The sequence below is a fragment of the Phoxinus phoxinus genome, assembly GCF_949152265.1.
Source record: "Phoxinus phoxinus genome assembly, chromosome: 13".
Classification (NCBI taxonomy): Eukaryota; Metazoa; Chordata; class Actinopteri; order Cypriniformes; family Leuciscidae; genus Phoxinus; species Phoxinus phoxinus.
In genome coordinates this window covers 18774471-18788009 of record NC_136888.1, presented here as the reverse complement: position 1 = coordinate 18788009, position 13539 = coordinate 18774471, and the positions used below count along the sequence as shown (strand labels likewise).

The 13539-nt window shown below is 37.4% G+C and overlaps 1 protein-coding gene across 2 annotated transcripts in view; it reads right to left on the bottom strand.

Annotated features, from left to right (window-relative positions):
• The window catches only part of slc8a1b (solute carrier family 8 member 1b), a 119845-nt gene that overhangs the window by 84126 nt on the left and 22180 nt on the right, over positions 1 to 13539 (bottom strand). The window lies entirely within an intron of this gene.

Here is a 13539-nt window from a genome sequence, read left to right as displayed (position 1 = left end):
CCTACATTTGCAAGTGAGTCTGTTAGTGTGTGTTTGAGGTTCAGTGGGTCTGGTTTTGCCTTCAGGGTCATTGTGTGCTGCTCTTTTTAAGACCAAACCGAGTCGGCAGCACAGAGCGCCAGAGGTCAAGACAGCAGTCACCACACTGGACTCTGCTTATTTCAGACACATTCACATGCTTGTCAGTATATCTGTGTGAATAACCATCAAATTGATTATTTTCCATTGAAGCATCACAAATTTCTTATTCCCTAATTATTCCCAGCCTCCCAATTACCAAAAATCAGAAAGATTAATGACAAATGAAAAGTAGAATCATATGCGCCTGCTGTATACTGTACACCTGCTGCTGTTCAAACGTTTGGGGTCAGTATGATTTTTAAAATAAAAAATAGAAAAGTAATATTGTGAAATATTATTAACATTTAAAATGATCCATCAAATTATTCAGTTACCCATCAGAAATCATTCTAATATGCTGGTTTGTTAATCAAGAAACATTTGTAATTATTATTGTCAATGCAGAAAACAGTTGTGCTGCTCAATATTTTTGTGGAAAGTTACAGTGCCTACCTTTTATCAAGTTTGATTAATAAAAAGTTAAGCAAGAAGTTCAAGAACAGCATTTATGTGAAATCATTTTTTTGTAACTTTATAAGGCCTGATTTCACAGAAAGGGCTTTGATTAGTTAAATTAGGACATTGAAGTAGATTTCACAAACGTGCCCTGGAAAAAAAACCTTACTGGTGTGCATCTTGAGACAAAAAAAACAAAAACATTTCCACTGACATTTTATAAGATATCTCAGTGCTAGTAGCTTTCAGTTAAACCAGCTCAAACATGCATTTTAGTCTGGACTACAGGCTTAGGGTCTGTGGAAAAAAAAAAGTACTTCAGCACATTTTTCCAGACAGTGATATTGTATAGTGGCGTGCACAAATTGCATCTGTTTTCATACATATATTTGAATGTTTACATGCTTTAGAGCCAATTAGATAATGGAAACCAACAGCTATGGACACATCCCAGAAACAACTTAATTAGGCTATTTGCCATGCGATTCGCATCCAAACAGTTTATAAAACTTTCATTGCTGCCATTTCATTAAAACGTGACAGAATTTTTAAGTTAGCTGTGATAGTGCCAATACTTGAGTAGGAATTGAGTTTGTTCAAGCACGCCCAAAGACAAGCCAGAAACACAAACCAAACCGATCCAGCAGGAGTGTACTCAGCTGCAAGCAATTTGAGCTCAGATCAGCTGTGGAGTCATGGGATTTAGTATTACTCCAATTACTGGGTCATTGTGTGTGTGTGTCTAACATCTGTACTTGAACCCCTGCTGTGACTGTGAGGCTTTTTGCCAATATGTTCCATTAAGACTAACAGTAACGATTAATCACTGCTGATGTCTTTTATCACATACTGAGTCAAATCATAACTAAATGTGTAATGTCTTAAACACTGCAATGACCCCCAAGATGTATTTGGAGTGTCAGAACTCCCAGTTGAAACCCGAACAACATCCCGGGCTGTTGTGGTACAATAGAAAGCGTTTCCTACTACCTTTAAATAACCCCCCAAAATTATTTCAGGCTAAATTATTAAACTGAAAACATTTCAGTTCATTTGGTACAGGTCCAACAGAATATGCAGTCAAGTATTGTACATATTACATTTGTATGTGTGTGTTTAGAGCAAAGTATTTCTCTGTACACATCGGCATCTGTTCCAAAGGGGCCTTCTCTTAACACTGTCCATTTGACCATTATGATAAAACCCAAGGTTTTTTTCTCCATTCTGCCACCTGATGGAGTTTTGGTTCCTTGCCACTGTCGCCTTTTTTCACATTTGTTGCCATTGACTTCTGGCTTGCTTAGTTGTGGACATTAAATTTAACATTTAATTTAATATTCAACAATAATATTGATCTGCCTGCATTTACATCATTATACGAGAACTGAACTGAGCTGGACGATGACATCACGGTTTTCTCCAGAACGGCTATATGTATAAATGAACTAAATTAATAATTTACTGTTATCTCTGTAAAGCTGCTTTGAAACAATCTGTGTTGTAAAAAGCGCTATATAAATAAATGCGACCTGATGCACATTTTATGGAGGCCAGCTTCCAGAACCAATGCCGACTACGCACAAAAGCTCCACCTGAAGCACAGAAAAGTTCCTTTGTCGAGACAATCAGTTTATGGCTCAAACCCTGTTAGTGTGTTTTATTATTTGTTTTTGTTTTGTTTTCTATTAACAGTTCCAATTTATGTTGTTGCTAGGGCAAAGCTGTTTGGCTCCGCTAGCCTGCTAGCTAACATTAGTGTTGATGTAGTGTTTAGCTATGTGGCTCTTGCTTCTGTAAGACTGTTCACAGGTCCTTAGGAACTTACCACTCTGCAATGTCCTGTACAATCTGTGCTTGCAAAGGTTCTGCATGAGCCTCTTGTTCGCAAACATTGTCAGGGTCTGAATCTGGCTCGAATTGGTATGGAAAATTGACGCCATTGCTAATATTTACACCTGAGCAGATGAAACTTCCGGTTATGGTAAGGGGCGTGACATTTCCGGAACATGCTCCAAGCGGTTTGCCAATCACAACACACTGGGCCAGCTAACCAATCGTATTTCAGAAGGAGGGGCTTCGTCAAAACAGGAACTCAACAGGGGTGCGTTTCCCGTTCAACATATAGGCTAACTCGCTGCTTAACTACCATAGTGCGATGCATCATTGAAGAAATCAACTAGCTAGTCAAGACTATTTCCTGAAACAAAACTATTGTCCCAAATTTATCGTTCAACCACGTTGGTTAATGATGTCACGCATGTAACTTCTTTTAATTAATTAGTTTCAGATTTAATTCATGCCAGATTTTTGCTATAAATTACAGACAAGGCATCTGAGGACTAATTCTCTTTCTTCCCAGTTGTTTTGCTTTATTTCCAGATTCAATCATAGGCTCCTTCTTATGAACTAGAGCAGCTCGAGATCTGTCGTTCCAACCACACAACTTTGCAATGCTCTTTGTCAATGTTCGTTGGAACTATGGTTTCGGTAAACAACACCCCTTAGCTGTTCTAAATTAACTGTAAAACACGGCTTTGCGTGGCTTATTGCTTTAATCAAGACTTCATAAAAGGGCATAATAGGACCCCTTTAATATCTTACAGTTTTGCTTATTTGGTTTTAAAGATGTTTAGATCAGTTTTTTTTTCTTAAAGTTTACACAAAGTTAAAAGGTGGTAATTCTAGTTAGCTAGACCCTATTTCTGACAAGCTAACACAAACAGTCTGTGATAAGGGTGTATGTGGTATCAAGACTAAATTGTATGACTTATGCTGGGCGTACACCAAAGGATTTTAACAGTCCCAGACTAAAGACCGGCAGTTTTTAGGAATCTTACTGGAGTCTCGGCGCGCTCCCGTCGTCTTGATCGTTAAATGTGAGGGGATAATCTGCAGTCGGCGACCCGATTTATGCCAGTCTTTCTCTAGTCTTTCATATCAAACATGTTTGATATTATCGCAAGTCCTAGCGTAGTCATAGTGACATAAAACAATCAACAACCAATACATTTGTTCTCAGAAAACCAGAAACAGGAAGCCATCAGTCACAACAAAGAAACATGTCAACGGACGTGGAAACACAACGAGCGCCAATGGCGCCAAGTAGGCGAAAATGGACCGTGGATAAAGAGGAGCGCCTTGTCGAGCACGCAAATGCGTCTCTATATTACGCAGTGTGTTTATCGTGCAATTTATACGCGAAAATGAGTTTTTACGTGGATATGATACGCAGTTTTGCGCGTGCATATGATACGCACAAATTGCGTGATATACACACGCACCCCACACCACTAATCCTACCCAAGCGTATAATACACACGCACCCCACCCTAAACCTTCCCAATGTGCTATCCATGCGTATACTATGCACGTAAAAACTAATTTTCGCGTATATATATATTACACGATAAACACACTGCGTGCTATATAGACGCATTTGGTGTGATCGGGTTGGGGCAGAGCAGCCGTGTCTTTTTTATGTAAACTGCCATTTATACCACGACAGAGTGGAAAAAGAAAAGAAGTGGACCGATATTGCCGAAGCCATCGACATGCCTGCATTTAAAAGTATACCCTTTCAAGACATTTAGTTCAAACTATTGTTCTCATCATATAATGATATAGATTCATAACCCCCATATACAGTCATGTGAAAAAGTTAGGTCATCCCATTAAATAGGCTAGTCAACTCTTTATTAAGAGATGTTCACATAACAATGTCTAATTTGATTTTTTTCATTCCAGGAAAATAAAGTGATTTATTGTAATTAAACAATATAAATTAACATATTTTTACTCATCAAACAAAAAATATGCATAAAAATGCCTATTTTAATGGAGGGAAAAAATTGTTGTAGTCTTGTAAATAGTGTCACTACAAGATTCAGTGTTTGTAAAATCTTTAGGCTGAGACTGAGTCTGTGAAACCAAGTCTTTAGATGTGAGCTGATAATCTTATAAAGTCTTTTCTAAATCTTTTCAAAGTCTTTAGGTGTACAGAAGGCATTAGTATGTCCCAATACGGGCACATTTTCTTTCTGTTTATTTACACCAACTCAAAAGTATGACTTGGTCATCACTGCTGAAGTTAATATGCAATAAATTTGCAATTAACACCCAGAATCTCTGATATCTTTACACACTGATATATCTGCTGGTTTCAAACAGTCACCATAATACCTGATTTATGTCTCTGTATTGTTTGATAATTTAATAGTAGATAATAATCAGCCTTGTTTAAAATGAGAAACATACAGACTAACAGAAGCTCATGTAGATGCTAACCGCACAGTATTTCTCTCCACGTCTCACTTTGAGAGTCAAGCAGTGTAAGGGCTTAAGAATAAATCACATAGCTAACAACTTTTAAGGATGTGAGTGAATCTTCTGTGCTCTTCTATGGACAGACTTATTTATTTTTACATTTTGCATGTAATTACTTGCTCTTTTCATGTCCTGTCTACATTTTAACCAATGTAAATATGACTGAAAACACTGAACAAAACACTACTTGCTTTTGCAGACACCTAAAGTGGTTTAACCAAAGTGTGGTAATGACAGTGTTGATTGGCTGATGGCACCACAAGAATGCACACATAACCAAACCCTCCACTATATAGCAACTATCTTGAGCTTGGCTATCAAATGCAGCAGATGGAATACATTCATTCCATGCTTTTAAGGGCCCTCCAAAAAAGCACACATTTGCAATAAATACTGGCAAATAACAAAACATTACATGTTGCTTGTAAAAAAAAAATGGTGTAGCTTGAGCAAGGGCTAATTGGGGCATGCTAACCAGCCAAACAATGACCCCTCGGGACTGAGTTAGCTACATGACCTCCTGCCACCACTGATGACTTCCCTGTCCTCTGTGAGACAGAAACGCTAAGAACCTGCTCAGGAAACAGACTCTACGGATGTGGTTGGAGAAAAGTGTGTGAATGTGTGTTCACTGTTCATCTGCTTTTATTTGAGTTTGGTCATCAGCAAAGTTGAGGGTAGTGCGTTAAAAATAATTAGATGGATATGTTCTTTTTAGATATTTTCAAATAAGTATTGTGTAAAAATTGGATTTGTTTCCTTCATTTACTGATAGATAAAACTGTACACCTCACTCTTCACCATAATGTATTCACATACACCTACACAGTCCACATGACTCAACAAAATTAGATCACTCTCACTGCAATCAACAAAGCTGTCTACATTGCGAACAGGGCCATGCAAGGACCAACATTTGTGCAAAGTATACAAATTTGGGTGGAGCCTGTTCATCTAGACGTGAAAAATCACAACATCCATACACCAACACAACCAATAAAAAGTTTGGGGTCAGTCAGTAAGATGTTTTTATTTTTTTGAAATGCATTTATACTCTTACTTATTAAAGATGCCTTTAACTGATCCACAGTGACAGTGAAGACATTTATAATGTTACAAACGATTTATATTTCAAACAAACGCTGTTCTTTTGGATTTTCTATTCATCAAAGAATCCTGAAAAAAACAGTTTTGAACATAGATAATAAAAATAAATGTTTCTTGAGCACCAAACCAGCATATAAGAATGATTTCTGAAGGATCAAGCGATGCTGAAAATTCAGCTTTGCCATTACAGAAATAAATTACATTTTAAAATGTATTAACATAGAAAACACATATTTTAATTTATACAAAAATAGTTAAAAACTGTAATATTGTAAAAATATTATTACAATAGTAATATTGTAATCATATTTTTTACAATATTACAGTTTTTAACTATTTTTTCCAGTAAATGCAGCCTTGGACAGCATAAGAGACTTCTAAAAACTAGATGTGCACGTCGTGGACCCATTACATATCACTTTGCATTAAGAAAACAGCCAGTGGTAAAGCAAAAGCAACATTCTTTCTCATTATAAGTAACAAATGCGACATTTTTAATTAAATTCTGTTCACATTTTAAATGTAATCCATGAGTGAGAAAAGTAAACATTTGTATCACCCCCTCAAGAGAGAGATGAAACTCATATAACACACATGCAAATAATCCTATACTCCCTTACATTGGTCATTCTATTCCAGCAACTTTATAATAGACAATCCATCAAACTAACGGTCTCATTGCCTTTGATAAACGCTGTCTGTCTGTCTGTGTACAGAAAGAAAGAAAAGACGGGGAGTAACAGGGACAGAACTCAAAGCCAGCTGCGGTCTGTCATGTGCAGAAGGGATCAGAGATGAATAGAGGAGAGCGAAAGATGGGATGAAGGGAGAGATTTCTGTGCAACTGTCTGCGTGTGTATATGTGAATAAAGTGCAGGGGGTTGTTGAGCAGAAAGGTTCGAGTGGGCATGCAGGACCACAGGAGCTGTCAGCACACGTTGCACCGCTGTTTCATATTTATATAAGAACGTTTTAATGGTCTTGGGCTCGGATACTTAAAGGTAATTACCATAATTATCAGAAACCCTCTCGTTTACCCTGACATGGGGAGTCATTCAATTGAGGTACAGTGCTGCACCAGAAATCTAGCACATTTGCCCGCTCTAGATCGCTCGTCTTCTGAAGACCAAGGAGAGGTCACAGATCATTTGTCGAGATATGGAGAACAGATTATCTTTCAGTTTTGAGTTGTTTTCTGCCCTATTGTGATGTATACTCAAGTTCGCTTAAGTTCTAAAACTCGAATCTGAAATAAAGGAAGGGCGGGACTTGATTTTGTCGATCTGGAATTGATTGGATCGTTGGATGGTTTGCTATTCCTGTGATCTCGTGTGAGTGACAGGATGCCCCGCCCTCACGCCAATAAACATCATCAGAGAAGAGAAGTCACTGCGAGAGGGAGGGGAAGTTACTTTGATAAAAGATTACAAGAGCACATGAATTTTTTTAAATAACGATGTGCACGGATAAATCTTTTAATAAATACTGCAATATTTCATTAAAGGGCCCCTATATGGATTTTTGAAAATTACCTGGCTTTCGTGTAACATAGCTCTAAGAAAAAGAGAACATCCTGCAAAGTTTTAAATCTGAAAGTGCACCGTATATAAAGTTATTGTTTTTCAAACGAGTCATAAGCCGTTTCGTCGTGACGTCAAGAGAAACATTAGCATATTGTCCGGCCACTTATTGCGCGCGCATACACTAGGGAAAACTTCTGAAATACTTCTGCTAATCAGTTGTGGGCCACATTCCAATGACCTAAAACTGTGCCAGTGGCGAGCAGGACGAGGTCGAGGGACGTGAGAGAACGGCGTCTCGTATCTCTCACGGAGGAGCGGAGGCATAAAGGAGGAGCGACGATTGAAGACCGAGAGAGGAACAGGCCTGATTTTATTTGATGAGTTGTTTCTGTTTTGTGTGGCCAGCAGTCGTCCACGAGGGGCTGCTGGCTTATACTTTCGTTTTGTATTTGTTTTATTATGTTATTAAAGTTGTTGAATGTTCGCCGGTTCCCGCCTCCTTCTTCCCAGAACATCTAACCTTGTTACAGTGTCGTTCTCACTACTTTGAGGAAAAATTAGGCATGGAGCAAGATTTGTTTTACCAACGTTTATGTTACATCAGTCATTCACGCTAGAGCTCGGCTAATGTATACATTGCATACATGCACTGTTACTGATACAGTTTACACGTGTTCACCGCAATATATTAGAAAAATACTCCGTAAATAAATGAGTACAAGTAAAATAATCGGTTGATGGACATGCACTGGTTAATGCTGATAGTGAGGAATTACAGGTGCAACATCTCATAATGTACCTCAAACTGAGTGGTGTATCACTGAGAAACGTCCTGGTCAAGTCGTCCTTGTGATGGAGGTTCGGGTTGAATGAATAGTTCTTCTAGTTTCATCATCGGACTCGCGCTCGCATTGATATGGTAGAATCGACGTCATTGTTCGTTACTGTGTTAAGTTTACGGTGTAGGAAGCCTCAGGACAAGCAGAGCTGACGTTGTTATGGCAATGAGAGTTTTTGTTTTCTATGCGTGCTGTACGCGCTAAACCAATCACAACACAACAGACTGTCTGTCCAATCAGAGCAGAGTAGCTTGTGGAAAGGAGGTATTTAGAGAGATTGCTTCATCTGGCGAGGCGTTTGAGAATCATCGAAAATCTGGTGATGTGCAAATGTATATTATGAGAAAAAGAAACAGTTTTTTTACCTTTGATGCATGTAAACCTATAAACTCCAAAACAACATTAGGAAACTTTAAAATAGCATAATAGGGGCACTTTAAAAAATAAGAATGGTCAATTTGATTTCATGGTGACTTTAAGTTGAGCTAGCCCAGCATGGTGCAGTCATGTAACTTCTATTGCCTAGAGACACAGTGTGGGCCTAATGCTGATATTCAACAGAAATCAAAGACTGCTATTGAACATATAGTCTACATTCTGTGGTTATTCAAATGAAGGCAGACACTGAATAGATCTCTTATCAGGAGTGTTATAATTGCGTCTGACGTTTTTGTTCTTAACCTGTGTCGGCCTCTCTTATAGAGAAACTGTAGCCTACGCTTTCACCTCCTTGTGAATAACATGCTGTCATTAGCATAGCGATTATGAGCATGAGCACTGGTAGACTTTCTTTAGCTGTCAATCAAATAAACTCTTATTGTAAAAAATCTGAGATTCTACAGGTGCAAGATACATTTTGTATGAAAAGTGAGTGGTTTAAAATACAGAGATTCAGTATTTTAGTTATGGTGGGGTCTGACCCCCTTATTAAGTCTCTGATACCCTCAAAGAAAGTCAAAAAAGATTTAGGGGAGCCTTGCGAAGTTCATTTTCAACAGTGTTTTCAAACAACGTGTGAGTAAGCACAAAAGTCTGCACCAGAATGCACTACTAGACACCTAACAGAAATCGTGTTTGCCAGTGGTTACTATAGCAACAGTACAGTCCGCTGCTCAAACCCTAAACCGTATCTTTTTTTACATTTAATTTGGTAATTTGGAAGTTTATTTAAAACTGAAAAAACAACAACAACTAAGGCTTAAGCCTAGTCCCAGACTAAAACGCATGTTTGAGCTGTTTAAACTGAAAGCAACTTGCACTGGCATTATATTAAAAATGTCTCAAGATGCACAACAGTAATGTCACCATTGTGCCCTCCAATACAAACCATTCTCTTCCTAAACTTAATCAATACCATCCCACAAAATAAGAATTCATTAACCAATTAAAAATCAAACTCAGAAATCTCACAAATGTGTGTGTAACAGATGTTCAAAGCATGTCACATGGACATTTCAGCTCTTGTTATTCTCTCAAAAACACAGGTACTTCCCAGATGGTCCTCGCCAGTTCTAAGTGGCTTCCAATCAGTTCAAAGGAATGTAAAATTAGGCTAGCAGCTCTTCTGATTTTACAAATCACACAGGCACATATTCTCATGCATATCCATGCACACTCTCAGCTGTAAACTATGCAGAATGAGAAGTTAAGGAAGCAGAAACGACAATGCTCACAGCTCATCGCCATCTCTACAGCTCTGCCCTGTCACAATTCAGTGGAGGCCGACAGCTAACCTTTTCCCTAGAAACAGGTTTCTTCAGTTACCTTTTCCCTAGTTTCCCTGAGTTAGGATCCCGTAGGAAAAACAGAAACTACAGTTACCTCTGGTATCTTACACAATGGTGTTTTTTTTTCTTCTTCAGCGAGTATCTCTTTGTTGACACAGTCTGTCTTTTTGAAGGGCTAACATATCAAAGCTTCCTCGTGGACATTTGCCTCCCTGGGATTGCGACTAAAGGGGGTCACAGCTTGTGTCTGCAGCTGTGATTTCAGAAGAAACAGCACCATGCTGATCAGGGCATCAAGACAACACCTTTCACATCAGGAGACAGCAGAAAGCATGGAAAATGACACTCTTCATGAAGACCATTTTGATCATTACACAAAATTATTCAATATTCCATCCATTCTCCGTAGGGATGCATCGACATGAACATTCTGGCTGATATCAATAAGCAGGATCAGTCTTCTGTTAGGTTATGGCTCATTACTAATAAATGGGATATTAGAATTCTATATTTATAGTCAAAATATAGTAACATTTTCTAAAGAGTTAACACTTTGTCTTATTTGTTAACATTAGTTAATGCATTATACAGCATTACAGCATATGCATTTATTAACCTTTGTTAATGTTAGTTTTATAAAAATTATCATTTTAGTTCAGAGCATTAACTGATGTTAACAGATACAACTTTTGATATTGCAGTAGTACATTTTGAGATTAATTAAAATTAATAGATAGAAGTATTGTTCATTCTTAGTTTGTTACCGCTGAAGACACTATTTAAAAGCATTATTCAATTATTATTGTTTTTAAAGATTCACTCGAAGCGAGATTTAGATGACGGCAAACACATGGGGCCGTTTACACGCTTTTTTCAACTAAAAACATAAGACTTTTTATGCGTTTTGGTCATTTACACGACAACGGCGTTTTGGGTGCCTGAAAACGCAACTTTTGAAAACAGTATCTGTGTAAATAACAAAAACGTGAATCGCTGAAGACGATGACGTCATGCACATACATATTATGTGTTCAGTCTATAGTGTTTCATCGTCATCTAATGGCCTGGCAGCAGAACACAGCGTTTGTAGTCGTTTTCGCAGATCCGTGTGAATGGGGATCATTTTGACAATGGTGTCGTCTGTACGCGGAAAACTCAAAGGAAAAATTTCTCCGTTTCAAGCATATTGTTGTCGTGTAAACGTCCCCAAAGTGTAAAAATAGTGGAAATGAGCATGTGCAATTAAATATCCAATCTTAATCTATAGGACAAAATGTGAATACATTACAACAATACATCCCTAATGTCCGACTTTATCTGGTTTTGATAAGCAACTGTAAAATCAAACTTTTGTCAATGTCTCACTGGAAATGTTTGGTCGTACAAAACCCACTAAGCTTTTTAGTTGAGTTAATGTGAATGAGGCGGTTTCTTCACTTACTGAAAATGTCTGTCTTATCATCTTAGGCAACACTTTAATATATTCACACAGGGCTTCCCTCCACTTTAAAGTGCTAATCACGTCCTGTCTTGACTGCTTTCAGCAAAAGAAACTACAGCAAGAATTACAGCAAATGTGGAAATTTGCTTTCTGTGGCAATATGGGAATGGGCATGAGGAGGGGAAATATAAAAAAACAAAATAGCTTCACTTTGGAGTTGAATAAAAGACGCTCTTTATGTAACACTCGGTTGCACAGAAACCAAAGTAATTCACATTAATATTGGGACACCCGAGAACCTGCTAAGGCCGGTGCTTTTGTTACTGGGCCCAAAATGGACATGATTGAGAGGTTATGCTGATGTAGTTAATGGAAAGATTTGCAGTGAGTCAAAATGAATCAAGCGTGTCAAGTTCCTTTCTAATATACACACTTTATATTCCTTCTGTCGCAAAAAACAACAACATACACAGCTCACACGGACATCAATACAAGGAGTTTGTGATAATGATAAACACAGAAAGAGTTCATTGTGTCATCATTTACTCATCTGCATGTTTTTCAAAAACCCGTATTCTTCTGTGGAACACAAAAGGAGAAATTTATACCTGAATTTCCAAGCTGCTCTTTTCCATTCAATTAAAGTGAATGGTCACCACAGCTGTCAAGATCGATTTAAGGCAACACGCTAAAAAATGTCTACCTACTTAAACAAAACAAAATAATAATAATTTTTAGTTGCTGCCATAATTTTTCACGTACAGGTGAAACTCAAAATGTTTTAATATTGTGCAAAAGTTCATTTATTTCAGTAATTCAACTTGCAAGGTGAAACTAATATATAGTCATAACATGCAAGTGAAATATTTCAAGCCTTTATTTGTTATAATTTTGATGATTATGGTTTACAGCTTATGAAAACCTTTTCACAATATTCTGTGCAAGCCATAGCTGTAAGATAATCATCAAAATTATAACAAATAAAGGCTTGAAATATCTCACTATGCATGTAATGAGTCTATATAATATTAGTTTCACCTTTTAAGTTGAATTACTGAATTCAATGAACTTTAGCACAGTATTCAAATTTTTCAATATGCAAATCAAATTTCAAATATGTACGAGTTGAATCTCGTATAACTTCTCGTATATAATATCAAGTTAAAATTGGTTCAATTATTTTAAGGAGTTGTGAAAGTAATGACATTTTTTAAAATGTTTTACATTGTACATGTTCAGTGAATAATTAATTAATTATTGAAAGGAATTCAAATGAAATCATGGAAATTCATTCCGTTTCTTAAACAAAGCTATTGTGTAACTTTAATTAGAATTGAGTGCATGGGTCATATGATTCATGTGCTTTTTTTTATATCCTTTTTGGAGGTTGACAGCCGTCTGTCACCATTCACCTTCATTAAAAAGAACAGCTCAGACACGTTTCCTTTGGCATTCTAAAGAAGAGAGAAAGTTACACAAGTTTGTAACGACATGTTTGTAAATGATAAAACTATTACTTTAAAGCAAACCAACTAAACCAGTATCTAAACTAATATTATTTAGCTTTCCATGCCACTTTCAGAATGACTAAAGTAACATGCACATATACATATTTAAACAAGACATGCCAGTTTCTACTATGCGGCCGAGTCCACAGATTTGGAGTTCATCTTTTTTAACTTAAATTTTTCTTAGACTAAGAAAGCAGCCAAGGAGAAGGACGTTATAAAGACGCCGTAAACAGAAGTTACACAGTCAGCGCTCAGCTGCTGCTGTGAGACACAGAGCCGAGCTCATTTTAATGAAGCCAGTGAAAGACATGAATAAAGATTCCTGCAGCAATACGGTGCTTTTCTTTCTTTCTTTTTTACAGGAACAGTGACGCAAAATGAGAATGAACTTAATACTGTACAATATGACGAACAATAGTGTTCTCTTCAGGCCTTGAAACAACCTGACGGGCAGCAGCTGACTGGACAGACACAATGTCACTCAGAGTGCAA